The sequence below is a fragment of the Tursiops truncatus genome, chromosome 5 (genome assembly GCF_011762595.2).
Source record: "Tursiops truncatus isolate mTurTru1 chromosome 5, mTurTru1.mat.Y, whole genome shotgun sequence".
In the NCBI taxonomy this organism is placed as follows: Eukaryota; Metazoa; Chordata; class Mammalia; order Artiodactyla; family Delphinidae; genus Tursiops; species Tursiops truncatus.
The window spans coordinates 111,258,636-111,274,124 of record NC_047038.1 but is presented as its reverse complement, the minus strand read 5'-3'; the positions used below and the strand labels follow the sequence as shown (position 1 = coordinate 111,274,124).

Sequence of the window (15,489 nt, the reverse complement as noted above, 5' to 3'; positions counted from 1 at the left end):
TAGGAGGCTGGGATTAATATATACTCACTACTATGTATAAAATAGATAACCAACAAGGACCTACTGTATAGCACAGGGAACTCTATTCAATGTTAGGTAATAACCTATAAGGGAAAAAGAATATATATAAATATACAGGTATATATGTATGACTGAATCACTGTGCTGCACTCCCGAAACATATACAATATTGTAAATCAACTAATACTTCAATAAAAATATTTTTTAAAAACAAAAAAATTTTTAAATAGAAAATGAAATAAATTAATAAAATGGGGATTTTTAAAAAGTAAATAAAAAAGTAAAAATCACCTAGTTTTCAAAAGAAGAGAGCAAATTCCCAAAAGGTGAAATGAATTGCTGAAGACCAAATCTCTAGTTAGTAACTAGAATAAAGTTGTTGCAATCTTGATTTTATGTTGCTTGTAGTCTCTCTGTGCTAATTTCAACGTTAAGAGCCTTTACACATATACTAAATAGGGTTTACCTACATAAGGTAGCTGACCTATATCTCTTTTTACTTGGGATATTGTCGTCATCACAGTTTCTTTATAACAGCTGTACCATGACACTAAAGAATTAATGGTGGGGCTTCCCTGGTGGTGCAGTGGTTGAAAGTCTGCCTGCCAGTGCAGGGGACACGGGTTTGTGCCCCGGTCCGGGAGGATCCCACATGCCGCGGAGCGGCTGGGCCCGTGAGCCATGCCCGCTGAGCCTGCGCGTCCGGAGCCTGTGCTCCGCAACGGGAGAGGCCACAACAGTGAGAGGCCCGCGTACCGCAAAAAAAAAAAAAAAAAAAAAAAAAAGAATTAATGGTGGATATAAAAGAGTGACTTAGATGGTTAATTTTATATGTCAACTTGACTGGACTATAGGGTGCCCAGATATTTGGTCAAACATTATTCTGGGGGTTTCTGTGGGAGTTTTTTGGATAAGATTAACATTTAAATCAGTAGACTGAAGGAAGTACATTGTCCTCCCTCATGTGGTTGTCCCTAGTGTGGGTGGGCCTCATTCAATCAGTTGAAGGCTTGAAAAGAACAAAAAGGCTGACCGTCTCCCAATTAAGAAAAGAATTCCTGCCCGACAGCCTTTGAACTGGGACAACAGCTTTTTTCCTGCCTTTAGGCTTTAATTGAGACATCAGCCCTTCCTGGGTCTCCAGCCTGCCAGCCTTCAGGCTAGAACTACACCACTGGTTCTCCTGGTTCTTAGACCTTCAGACTCAGACTGGAACCTACACCATCAGCTCTCCTGGGCCTCCACTTGTCAACGCACCCTGTAGATCTTGGGACTGTCAGCTTCCATAAACATGCGAGCCAATTCTTTATAATAAATAGAGAGAGAGAGAGAGAAAGGGAGGGAGGAATGGAGGGAAGGAAGGAAGGAAGGAAGGGAGGGAGGGAGGGAGGAAAGAAAGAAAGATTCTGTTTCTCTGGAGAATCCTGACTAATATGTGAGCTCTCCTAATGTTCAGATGTTGTGTCTCTCAGGTGCCTCAAAATACACTTTCAAGGTGATTTTACAAGCTTTTGCACAGCTTCCATATAAACCATTTGGTACCACCACCATAGTTCAGATACATTAATGGACAAAGGGGCAGAATGAGTATGAACCCCCAGACATCACTGCTAAAATGAGTACTGTAATATTCTGGCTGTCTTACGTTTATTAGCTGGGAAATTTGGAGGTTAAGGTCCTGGACTGGTAAAATTCTATTACTAGATCAGAAGCCCTCTGGGAAAGCAGGTCAGCTTGTGGGTAGTTGGCCAAGGAAAGGGAAAAGAAAGAAAAGCCTGATTAAAAAAAATAGTCTGTTGGTGCCTATTGTATGCCATGCACTTTGCAATCATTCATTCATCCAGCAGATATTACTGAGCACCTTTTTATGTGCCAGACATTGTTCAAGGTGCTGGGGATACAGCCGTGTAAACACAGACTTGTTTTCCTGCTCTCATGGATCTTACGGTTTAGAGAAGGGAGACAGACAAGTAACAAATGTTACTGAGAAAAAGAAAGCCAAAAGAAGGGATAGGTAGTACTAGGTGGAAGGAATTATAATTTTTGAAATTTTCAATAGGGTTGTCAGAGAAAGCATTCCTGTAGCCAAGACGACATTTGAGAACAGAGCTGAATGAAGAGGTGAGGAAACAAGTCATGTGGGGAGATATATGGAATCAGCATGCACAAAGGGCCTGAGGCAGGTGGGTGTTTGTATGCTCAAAAAACATCAAGGAAGCCAGTAGGGCTGGAGCAGAGCTAGCAAGGGAAGAGCAGTAGTAGATAAGGTCACTGAAACAGCAATTAACCAGATCATGTAGAGTCTTAGGTATCTGTGAGACAGATAGTACTAGTGGTGTAAATGAGATAGCTGGAATTCAGAGTGGTTTGTGAATTTCCTACAATAATTTAGCTAGTAAATGGTGGAGCCCAGCATGGACCCAAGGTACATCTGGGTCTAACACCCTTGCTCTTTCCACTTCATCGTATTATCTTTCTCCGGAAAAAGCTTAGAGCCTCTCCAATTGTTTTGTGTATCCCTAGTATAGTAATTGCAATAAATATTTGCCTTTTTTTTACTATCCAACGTATCACATATCCTTCCTATTTGGAGAGAAATCCCCACTTGTGAGCCTCGGCTTGCCAGAATGAAACCAAATGACCAGATATTCCTTCTCCCTCGCCTGTGGCAGCGGGAGTGAGAGCGTGGGACCTGGGCCAACTTGATGCCCCTGCCCTAGACTTTAACTCCTGAGGGGTAGTCCAATATGGGTCGTCTAGCAATGCTGGTGGCAAGCGTCCGTCAGCGGCAGTGGCGGCGGCAGCATCCTGATCCAAAGCGCCTGCAGCAGGACCTTGGCTGGAGCGCTGACTCCTCCCATTTTACCAGCTTGGTTTCATCACTGCTAACAATTTTGTGAGCCGAAAGAGATGAAGGAGCATCTTTTTCAGCTCCCATTATACATTTCTGTTGGGAGAAATTATGCAAGACTTTGGACTGGAAAAAATAAGTAAGATTATTGTGTGTCCTGTTCATTGTACCTTTCCTGATTATATCTGCCCTTTACTGTTTCTGAGCTATACAACTCTATAATTTGTAGAAAGCTGAAAACAATACAAACGATTCTTGTCCACACAAATGCAAATTAGTTGTGTCAGACAGAAGCAATTGATTATTGCCTGTGGATAGATCCATATTACATGTGTTTGTTAATGTTAAAATTCATTTCAGCATTCCTTATGTTGCTGTATAAGTGTGTGGTACTTTGAATTCTCCTTTCAAGCAGATGTAACTTCTTATCAAGTTCCCTGAATAATTAATGAGTTCAATAAAATCTGTGCCATGTTGCATTTATTTGTTAATTCATTTCAGCATTCCTTATCCGCCTATGTATATGTGTGTTACTTTGAATTCTTTCAGCCTATAACATCCTACTGGTTCCCTCAACAACTGATGAGTTAAAATCTATAATGCATGTTCATCTTACATTTGTATCAGAGGCATGATTTTGCCACTTAAAAATACTATTCTCTAACAATAGTGAACAGGAAAATCACATCACTGTCCTGTCTTTAGCTCAGAGCTCTCCTCACCCATGACCTCCACCCTCTGCACACAGCCATGTACTTCATGGGGCAGGAGACTCACGTGCTGGTTTTAGCTCAGACCTTAACCAATTCATTAATTCATATAGCCTCCCTGGACTTCAGTTCCCTCATCTTTGAAATAAAGAGAATGGATTCAATATTTCTGAAGAGCCAACTCAGCTCTAATTCCTTCTGACTGTGTTACATACCTTTATGTTTTCTCCCCACTATCCTTGGTGAGTTTCTCACCCCTTTACCCAGGTTCTGCTGTATTTATTTCACTTTCCACCACAGCATTCCCTGTTTTCTTTCTCTTACTTTCTCAAGGCACAATTCCTCTGTATTCAGCTTCGTGCCTCCCCACATCCCTACACACACACACACACACACACACACACACACACACACACACACGGGTGCAGACCCCTTTATGGGAACCAAAAGACTACAACAAACCTGTACTTATTACAGGATTACACGGTAGAAACAAATCATTTCCACTCTGCTTTGCCTTTAAGCCCCCCCAAAGAAAGTACCTCAAAACAAAAAAAACAAGTACTTCACTAAAAAACAAACCAGTTGAACAAACAAACCACTTGGATCTTACTGTTCAGTTTAACCCAGAGCTAGATGAATAATAGCACAAGTAATGAGCTTTTTTTTTCTTCTCTACCATTTCCCTTGCTCAGCTGGGTCAGGAGAATGCACATTCTGAGGATCTCTTTGTAGCAGATGACTGACTGCTCAGGCCTGAAATGGCAAAGACTCAGGAGTTCCTGATCCTTTTCCTGCATTTCACAGAACAGAACAAGAGTCCTCAAGGTCAACCACCCTCAGGGAATCTGCTCTTACAAAATGCTTTCCTGTATATTTTTCTACCAAGTTCAGTTAAGAATTCAGATGGTATCTTTTCTATCTAAAGAAAAGACCGGGGGGAAAACCAAATTTGATTCTCCCAAGAGTTGTTTCTAACATTTAATTGCAGGCCAGTGTGATGTGATGTCTAAGATTTCTCACAGCTCATAAAATATCGGGATGTTTGAAGGTTGGAGAAATTGTGCCAAACAAAGAAGGCGAGAGGGACTTCCAGGCCAAGGAAACGCATATGCAAAGCACAGACTCTTCAAAGACCCCACTTTTCTTGGCAGGGGGAGTAAGTAGTTCAGTGTGGCTGCAGCAAGGGGCTGTGTAGGGTGGAGGAGGGAGAAAGGAAGGGGATTCTGAGGAGGTAGGTCTGCAGAGATAAGTGAGAGCCGGACTGCAAGGGCCAAACTGCCCCCGCACCACGAGGGAGCTCACAAAAGGAGGCCTCCCTCAGATTGGCCTCTTTATAATCCAACAAAACATGGAGATGTGACTTAGGAAACTTCCCCTTTGAGGTACTCATTCACACTAAGAGCGTTTCCCCACACACAACACCAAGAAGTCACTGGACCCTCGTGTTTGCTGAAAAGCACAACTATGGAAAATGGATGCCTATTTGGGAGTTGTTGCTCTTCTCCATGCAAACATATGGGGGTGATGATCTTTCTCTCCCCACGCCCCACCCTCTCTCCAGTATTAAGAAGTCATTGAGCAACCATCAATAGAAGTAAACAAGCATAGTTGCAGTAACTCCAAATACTTTATGGTACATTCATGACTCAGGAATGTGGGTCAAAGCACATGATGGTTCTTCGTCAGGGAATTTCAAATACATATTCACTTTGATTTTGGTCTCTTGCGGGACATATGGACAGGTGATGCTTCAGTCGCCTTATTTCCTGGCTAGCACTGAAACCGAGCAGGACTCTGTGGGCCTCCTGGGCATAGAAGCCTTTCTGTGTCTCCCATTCCTTGTTTCCAGGGAACAGACCCCCCACTTCATGACCTTCCTTGAGTTCCAAAAGGGCAGATTAGAACAGTTGCTAATCAGGGAAGGGAGGGGGCAGAGACAAGGGAGGAGCAGACAAGAAACAACAGTGCAAGGGATACACATAACAATATCTTTAAGCTCTTTACAGAAATAAAACCCCCAACAAAGGGAAGATGTCAGCATTCTTCATTCCAGAGGAGACCACCTGAGGCCAGATGAAAGGAAACAGAGAAGCTCATCAAGCGATTACCTGAGACCAGATTAAAGGAGTGCAGGCCCTGTGCACACCCTGACCTTATCAGCAACCCCGCCCTTGAACTATTGCTATAAAACTCTTCACCAACTCCTCCCGGGTTGAGACACACAATTTTGAGAGGCAGAAGCCCACTGTGCCTGGCAAAGCAATAAAGCCATTCTTTTCTACTTTACCCAAAACTCTGTCTCTGAGATTCAATTTGGCACCGGTGCACAGAGGCCAAGTTTTCAGCATCAGCACTGGGCTCTCTGCTGGGGCGTGCCTCTCTGTGCCCGCTGAACTTATGAGGAGGAGGGGATTGGTAAGAAGGACTGCCATTTTGATAAACTCACACAGTTGCCTGAATCTATGATCTCCTGCTCCAAGGTACAACCAGCCTGGAATAAAACAAGAGAGCAGATCTGCCTTCAGTATACTCCCACCTCATTCCTGTCCTGTCTCTTCCCCACTGAGACTCACCACGTGTCTTAAGCAGCTCAGGCTGTCATAACTAAATACCACAGACTGGATGGCTTAACCTTCTCACAGTTCTGGAGGCTGGAAAACCAAGATGAAGGTGCCAGCAGGGTCAGTGTCTGGTGAGAGTTCTCTCTCCTTAGGTTGCAGACAGCTGCCTCTGCTGCATCCTCATATGGCCTTTCCTCTGTGCTTGCCCAGAGAGAGAGATATTCTCTCTGTCTTTCTTTCTTTCTCTCTCTCTCCCCTCCCCCTTCTCCTTCTTATAATGGCACTAATCCCATAATGAAGGCCCCACCCTCGTGACTTTATCTAACTTCAACTGTCTCCCAGTGGCCCCATCTCCAAATACCATCACATTGGAGGTTAAAGCTTTAACATGTGAATGTGGGGGACAAACATTTAGTCCATAACATTCTGCCCCTGGCCCCCACCCCCAAATTCATGTCCTTCTCACATGCAAAATACCTTCATTCCATCCCAATAGCCCTATAAGTCCTAACTCATTCCAGCATCAACTCTAAATTCCAGAGGCTCATTTAAACATCATCTAAATCAGATGCAGGTGAAACTTGAGAGATCATTCGTCCTGATGCAAAATTCCTCTTCAGCTGTGAACCTATGAAAACAGACACGTTATGTGCTTCCGATATATAATGGTAGGACAAGCATAGGACAGAATTCCCATTCTAGGAGGGAGAAATAGGAAAAAAGGAAAGGGTGGCAGGTCCTAAGCAAGTCCAAAACCTAGCAAAGCAAACTCCATCAGATATTAAGGCTTGAGAAAAATCCTTTTTGGTTTGGTGCTCTGTCTTCAGAACCTACTAGGGCAGGGGTCCCTGGGAGTGGAAGCAGCAGTCCTCATGAACTCAGAATCTAATTTGGTGTCCTTTTCCCTTTCCTTCAGGAAGAGCACAAGCTCACAGCCAGATAGGTCTATGTCCCTGTCTTGTAGGATCCAAGAAGGCCAAGAGCCTTCCTTCACTCTGTGCCCTTCAGTTCAAACTGACAGTGTTTCGCTCCTATAATCCCATAAACTTTTATCGATTGAGTGACAGTGCAGCCACGCCCTTAGTCTTCTCTTCAGAACATGCTTTCTCACTTTTTTTAATATGGACAGGATGAGAATTTTCCAAATCTTCAAGTTCTGGTTCCTTTTTGCTTAACAATTTCCTCTTCAGTTCCCCTCTCTTCTCTCATTCCTCAGTCAGAAGGAATCAAGACACTCCTTCAACACTTTGCTTAGAAATCTCCTCAGTTAAATATCCAGTTTTATCATTCATAAATTCTACCTTCCACAGAACACTAGAACACAGCTCAGTCAAGTTCTTTGCCACTTTATAGCAGAGATCACCTTCCCTCCAATTTCCAATAATGTGTTCTTCACTTCCATCTGAGACTTCACCAGAACTGCCCTTAATGTCCATATTTCTAGTGTGCACTTCAAAACTCTTCCAGCCTCTTGCCCATCACCCAGTTCCAAAGCTGCTTCCACATTTTTAGGTATTTCTTACAGCAACACCCCACTTCTCAGTACCCAAATCTCTCTTACTCTGGGTTCTCCAGAGAAACAGAACAAATATATAAAGAGATTTATTATAAGGCACTGCCTTACACAATTATGGAGGCTGACGAGTCTCAAGATCTACAGTCAGCAAACTGGAGACCCAGGAAAGCCAACAGAGTCCAAGTCCAAAGGCAGGAGAAGACTCATGTTCCAGCTCAAAGGCAGTCATGCAGAGAGAAAGAATTCTTTCCTACTCAGACTTTTTATTCTATTCAGGCCTTCAGTGGATTGGATGAGGCCATTCACACTGAGGAGGGCAATCTGCTTTACTCAGCCTACTGATGCAAATCTTAAGCTCATTCAGAAACATCCTCACAGACATGCCCCCAAATTATGTTTAACCAAATACCTGGGCACCCCATGGTCTGGTCACATTGACACATAAAATTAACCATCACACCAGGTCAATCTGCCTTGACCTGCTTTCCTGTTTTTTCCTCACATGTCTAACCCTAATCTCACCTGTTCACCACAATTTTCTGATTTTGTCCAATAATCAGAATCTTTCTAAGAGACTGCTTGATTGCTCTAAAAATTACTGCTAAGATATTGGTAAGTGCAAATGACTTAACAATTATTCTCACTACTGCATTTAACCTGCACTTTACTTAAGGAAGAAAAAATTTGTATTTTGGTAAGATACATATAGCATAAAATTTACCATTTTAACCGTTTAAAAATGTACAGTTCAGTAGGATTAAGGACCTCCACAATGTTGCACAACCATTACCACTATCTAGCGCCAGAATTTTTTCAACACCTCAGAAGGAAACCCCATACCCGTTAAGCAGTCACTCCCCACTCCCCCTCCCCCAGCCCCTGGCAACCGTCTCCAGGGATTTGCCGATTCTCTTATTTCCTATAAATGGAACCATACACTATGTGGCATTTGGTATCTGGCTTCCTTCACGTAACTAAGGAAGAATGTTAGCCTCCTTAGCTAAGGGAAGGTGAAAAATGGAAAGTAGACTATATTTTGTGAAGTAAACATTTTGAGGTATCTTTAAAATCACACCAACTACCTATTTCGTTGTTTTACCAAGATTTGGAGAACTCATCTGTGATTCCTCTGCCCCAGACATTGTGCTTTATGTTATTAATTCCTGCTTTCCATGGAGGTTTGAGGCAGCCAGACACAAGCTGGCATCAGGACAGGGTGGTAAATGTGAAGTCACTTCAGGGGACCCTCTTCCCCCACCCATCAGGGAGGCCTTCCTTCCCTGAAAGTGACCTGGCAGGACCATGGGGTCATAAGGTCAGGCAGCCCTGAGGGGCACAAAGATGTTTGTCTCCCAACACGTTAGGTCTTGAGGAAAATAAAAAGCAAGCATGTCTCTGGCAGAAAAGTAAATTATTCATGGACTTTATTTAAAAAGAGAGACCATATTTATAGGGGAAAAAATGGACGCCATTTCAATTCCAAAAATCACTTCCAGAAGAAGAAGATTTTGAATCAAATGTGAGTCAAGGATACTCCCTTCCTAGTTCGCACGACACAGCTCCAGAGCTATGGAAGGACCCCAGGTTTGCTAGATGCTGGTTTCTACAGTGAGGGTAATCTGAAAGAAGGCATAGCTTTATAGGGACTGTCCTGCACAGATGGCCAGCCCAGACTGCAAGCCTGCTGAAGTTTTGTGGGAAGGGAGCAGCTTGGCAGCCCTCAGTATAAAGGGTCTGAGAATGGCAGCCAGAAGGGCACAGGGGCCGCTTCAAAACACCCAAACCCTGGAGGCCCACTCAGGGCTTCAGCCCGGGGCACAGATTTTATATGCTGCCAACTCCTCAGCTTTATACAATCTGACATACGTACCTATGCTGAGGCTTTACTTTTCCTTTTCAGCCCTTCCTTTTTTTTTTTTAACCAATCTCGCATTTTTATTAATAACCAAACACAAAAAGGTTGTAAATATTTTTAGTCTTTGTTTCTATCCTGTTACTATTAATATTTTTGCTAAGATTAAAGTCTGGATTCATCCTCAGATGCGTTCATGTTGTTTTCCTGCTTCTGTTTCAAAATATGGACCACATAGTCCTTATTTTTTTTATTCCCTGGTGACCAGTTTACATTTAATCATATACACAGAGCTTCAGCAACTCGCTAAACAAATCCATGTGTGGGTAAAAGGAATATGGCAGACTGGTCTGGGCACAAAGGCCTTTATATTTTTCTCCTTTTCAGAAGTTTCTAAAGTGTACAACTGAACACAGGACGCTGGTTAAAAATTCACAGATTCCTTTTTAAATAAAGGCATTTGTCTTTAAACGAAGTCCCTTAACCCAAAAGGATCCCTGTTTGACCCCATAGATATTTACATTCAAAAGACCTGACTACAAGGCAAGGCCAATGGCTTTTAACAAACATTCCTGAATTTATCCATGCTGTTAAACGCTCTCCCCTTCAAATAGGTAGCAATATTCCAAGGACTTTGCTATTGTTTGAAACAGCTTTGGGACTCCAGTTAGTAACTGCCTTCCTCCTCACGCTGAGGGAATTACTTTGAATTTCCTGAACGATTAAAAGAAAATCTTTTTCTCATCTGTGTAAGTTTCATTTTCAGAAACAATCAAGTCATTCAATAAGGCAGATGGTAATTGACTGAATAGAACTGCTTTAGCCTAAGTAAGAAGTGACTACAATGTAATAAGACTAGCTTTTTCTTTAATATGATTCCTTAATTAGTCCCAAAGGTAATTCCAAAAGAAGTTCTTAAAAGGTTTAGAATATATATTTTTTATATTTTTTTCTATATATATATATTTTATATAAATAAATAAATAAATAAATTTATTTACATTTATATCTAATTAAATATGTTTAGAATATATATTTTTATTTTATTTTATTTTATTTTTTAAAGAAAAATAGGCTATCCTCACTTTGATTTTCCACAGGTATTCCATGCTATTGGTGACCAGATGAAGGGAGTTGGCTGTTCTTTAGCTTGCTACACGATACATTTTTATTTAACAATCCCATTTTTGAAGCAATCTGAAATTACTTCCTAGAACTATACTTTACTGATCTCTCCCCAAACAAACTTAAAACATTCACATGGATATACAATCTGGAAGTCAGTGTATATGAAACAGAGCAGGACCCTGTGGGACCCTCCCATGTATAAATCCTTTCTCTCTCTCCCATTTCTTGTTTAGGAAATAGGCTTCATTCAGCCTCCTTGATCTTCCTTGAGTTCCAAAGGGCTGATTCAAACAGCTGCTAATCAGGGAAGGGAGGGGATGCAGAAACAAAGGAGGAGCAGTCAAGAAACATTATTGCAGCCCTGGGGCAGGGTCCTGGTTCCTCCTCAAGGAATATACACAAAATACCTTTGAGTTCTTCTGCCGGATCTAAAGTCCCTACCCAGGTAGAGGATGGTAACTTCAGGCTGAGCACACTATGCCTGGGACACCATCCTGTTACCTTACCACGAGCCAATCAGAATAAAGTATGCACAGAACGGAAGATAATGAAGACTTTGACACCCCCCTCCTCCCCAAATGATTCTCCCCTTAAAAACTTTCATGGTCAAACAGAATCTTCAGAGTTGGCTTTTGCACACGAGTCCACCTTCTCCCCAGTTTGCCAGCCTCCTGAATAAAGCTATGGGCTTCAAGTATGGGCTTTCGAGCCACAAGCAGCCAAACCTAAGTTTGGTAACATATATGCTATGCACAACAGATAAACATACGTTAAACATACACATGAATATTAACGAAATATTAAAATACTAAGTCTACCTATGGGAATTTATAATGTTGGTTTCAAAGTCTTGTTTCCAAAGCTAATTTCATTAGGCATGTCTATGATGGGGTTGCAAGCATGGCATGTCCTGGAATGTTAGGTGCCATACAAATTACTTTAAACAAGTTTCCTATTTGGCCCCCATAGAGGTGTTTAATATGTGGATAAACCTGCATTTTGTTTTTTGTATTCCTGTTGATGATGAAAGGCAGAAGGAAATCATCAAACACTGGGCACCTACTGTTCATGAAAAACTGAACATGGTACTAATTTAATTCTCTCAGCATCTCTGAGCTAAATAGTTTATCCCCACTTATAGATAAAGAAACTGAGGTGTGGGGAATTTAAACAGCAGAACACTGGCACACCACTGGCAAGTGGGAGAAATGCATTCAGAACTAGCTGATCACTGAGAAAAAAGCCAACGGCTTTTGGAAAATGAAATGTAAGTATCTTCCACAGAGAGCCATTTTTTTTCCCCCAAAAAACTGATGTTAACATACCCCCCTAATCACTTTTTTCATTAATCTCAATAATTATTTTGCCACACTTTTCCCCAAAATGAAAGTGTAATTATCTCCCAATCTGGGAAAATAAAATGTTCTATCAATTTTTATCTTGTTATTTTTACAAGGAGCCTTTGGAAACCAGTTAAGTGCTTGAACCAGTTAAGTGTTTGGGTGGGACATATAAAAATAAAGCAAGCTAAATAAAGAATTGTTGAAATAAATAGAATAAAGAAAAAAATGAACCTTAGTTAAAAGATACTTGGAGACTTAACCACCTATGGAGGTAATAAGTTAAAGATTTAAATTAGGAAAAAAATAAAGAGAAGAGCCTTCAAATAAAACAAAGAGGAAGCTGAGAATCAATGTCAGGGCATTTCAATTGACCTTAGAAACATATTTTACTGGTGACTTTTTTGTTTTTAAAACTGTTTTTGATTTTTTTTTCATTTGTTAATGGCCCCAATTTTCCAGTTTATCTCCCAGTGTATTCTGCCTATTAAAGCTTGTTCATTTTCAGCTTTTATTTTCTTGTTCAGCCCCTAATGACTGACAATTTGAAAGGAAACCAACTAAAAGAAGGCATTGGACTAAATAATGAATTGTTTTCATCATCTTGATGGATAGCAACTCAACTATATGATAAATATAAGCTCCACAATTTCCTAATATTTTCTGAGATTCTTACCTTATTTCTGTGAGTGTTTCATTGTCATTGCCTTCTGTCTTTACCATTGCTAAAACTAACGCCACCCAAATCCTAAAAGGGGTTAAACCTAAAGTGACTGATGTTTTGATAGCGGTATGACAAAAAAAAAAAAAAAAGGTCTTATCCAGAATTTTTTTTTCAGAATATTTTTTTTAACTGCATAAATTTGACAGGCAATACCCAGAAATTTAGACTTGTGAATATGTTATCTGAGGAGTTCTCAAAATCTCAAAATTACTTGCATAATTCTGGCATTTTTGCTTTCTGTAAGTCTGCATCAGCATCTGTTTTTATGCCAAAGGGATATACAGAAACCTGTATGCATTGCTCATCTTGAGTTGACATCTTATAAAGCAGAGCTGAGTACAGAATTTTCCTTCACTTCAAAGGGCATACTACAGGGTGCAAAGAAAGAAGGGGTTGGGTCCTTCCAGCCAAATGTTGCCCTCTGGCACTCATACTCAACTCCCCGGGGATAAAAGAGGGCAAACTCTGGACCCTTGTGACTCTAGGTAACATTTCCCACAACCCCTGACTCATAAATATTGACATTTGGGAAAAACAAGAGCAGAAAAGAAAAAGGGGCGGGGCGGGGGGGGAGCTTTACTTTTCTTGAAGTTGTTTCAAGTTGGAATGTACATATGTTTTCCAAAGCCTGATTTATATCAAAGATACCATTATGATTTTTAAATAAAATACACCTTATCTTGGTATGTTAAAAAATAGTCTTATCCATCAACTAGAGAAAATAGGAAACAAAACTTTCTACAGAGTTTTGTTTTGCTTTGTCTTGTTTTGTTTTGTTTGCCATCAGGAAAATAGTTTTAACTAACAGTACTGAGCAATTTTTTCTAAAAAGAACCTTAACAATATTCTCAGAGAAAATCTTTTCTGCTGAATATCACATTTTTTAATCATAGTGAATTTGGAATTCTTTATTTTCAGCATAGTCTTTTCTTTTTTCCTTTTAAGTATCTGTCTCCACCCCTCTTCGCTTCAAAAAACAGAAACAATATGGTTAACTAAGACCTCCGAGAATTCTTCATAGACCCTAGTCTGTTTCCATTGTGGAACTACAGCGCAACCTGGTGGTGATTACTGTAATTAACACGGTTTACACCTGTGAAGGGCAGAAGTTACAATACAAATGGAAATAAAAGAACGCCTTGTATTTAGGCTTTTAGAAAATAAACTATCAAGAAAAAGAACAGTGGAGTGGCTCTCTTAAATCATAATTGCGAGTAGAGCTTTTTATATTTTTTAATATAATATACTTTTTAAGAAAAGTTTAGTTAGGTTGCTGATGAGGGATACAAATTTTAGCCTTCATATATGTTCACAGTAATCCCTATCATGACTTATGAAATTATATGAACAATGTTTCAAAAGCATTTAAGAGGTTAAATATCTTCAATAAGTAATAAAGGAAAGTAAACTAAATAGTTTATCAGTCTTTTGAGGATTTTTTTCTCTTTGTGTCTCAGGTAAAACAAGCACCATCAAAAGAAAAAAAGATGCATTTGTCATAAGACTTTTCCTCCTAACCTTGAAATTTTAGCTAACAAGAACTCAGTTAAGTTCAGTTCCATTCTTTGAAAGGACATGTTTGGTTTTTTTTTTCCCTAAAAGAGAAGACAGTTTTATCTGCTTTTCTTTCACATCTAGCAACACCACTGATGCAGGACTTGGACAAAATGGTGATTCATAGTAACTTGTCATCTTTTATGTGTTTATGGTACTTTACACCCATTCTCTTATCTAATCCTGTCAACAACCCTATAAATTAAGGATCAGTGTCTCCATTTTACAGATTAGAAAACTGAGGCTTAGGGATATGAAATAACTTATTCAAAGTCACTCAGCTGGTGAGTGACAGAGGGACTGAACCCTTCTCCAAGGCGCATGCTCAGGGTCTGGCGGATGATCAGCCCTCAGCAAATCACTGTTGACAGTGAACAAATGCACCTGATGCAAGGATGGTAAAGTTAAGCCTGGACTGGAGCCAAAGTCATTTTACGCCACACCCAGTAATTTTTCCAGTAAACTTTAGACATACTTTGACTTTCTCTTGCTTCTGCATGCAATTCTTCTGAGTCCGATAAGTGCCTCCTTTGTTCCAGAAAAGAACAAAGAAGAAAAGCCAGGCAGGAGTCACCTGAGCTTCACACCTAGGCTGTTTCACCCATGAAGCACTAACAGGGGATCTTTACAACTTTTGTGCCATATATCCCTTCGGAAGTCTGGTGAAGTTTCTGGAACCCATTGCCAAAAAAAATCCTTTTAAGCATATTACAAGGAAAATCAACTATTTTCAAATAAAATTTTCAAAATATTTTTAAAAACTACTTTGCAACTTATGTGCTCATTTATGAATGCGTTAAATGATGAGATGTACCAGTAGATTTAATAACTACTATATTTTTAAAGTAACAATAAATATAAATGATATTTTGAGATATCTGTAACCCCTGTAATGTGCTTTTAATGTATCTGTGACTTCTTTTGGTGAGAGAGATACTGTTAATGTTAATATGTAGCTTATACTCATAATTAAAGAAAATGCCAAATTTCAGTTTGAAGTTAATGAAAATAAGAATTTCTTTTCATCCAGGTTCATGGGCCCCTCATCCTCTTAAATTGAAAAATCAATCTGAAGTGAATTACTCATAGACAAATCTTTTCAAAAACTAAATTATAAATCATAATTTATAAAAAATTATAAAATTAATTCAAAAATGCCTACAGCAAATATATACATCATATACACATAAAATCCCTTGATTCACACATGAGATATTCACTTCAATATG

General features: G+C 40.0%; 1 long non-coding RNA gene across 1 annotated transcript in view; it reads right to left on the bottom strand.

Annotated features, from left to right (window-relative positions):
- The window catches only part of LOC109548561 (uncharacterized), a 385,148-nt gene that overhangs the window by 348,374 nt on the left and 21,285 nt on the right, over window positions 1-15,489 (bottom strand). The gene's annotated exons all lie outside the window — the stretch shown is intronic.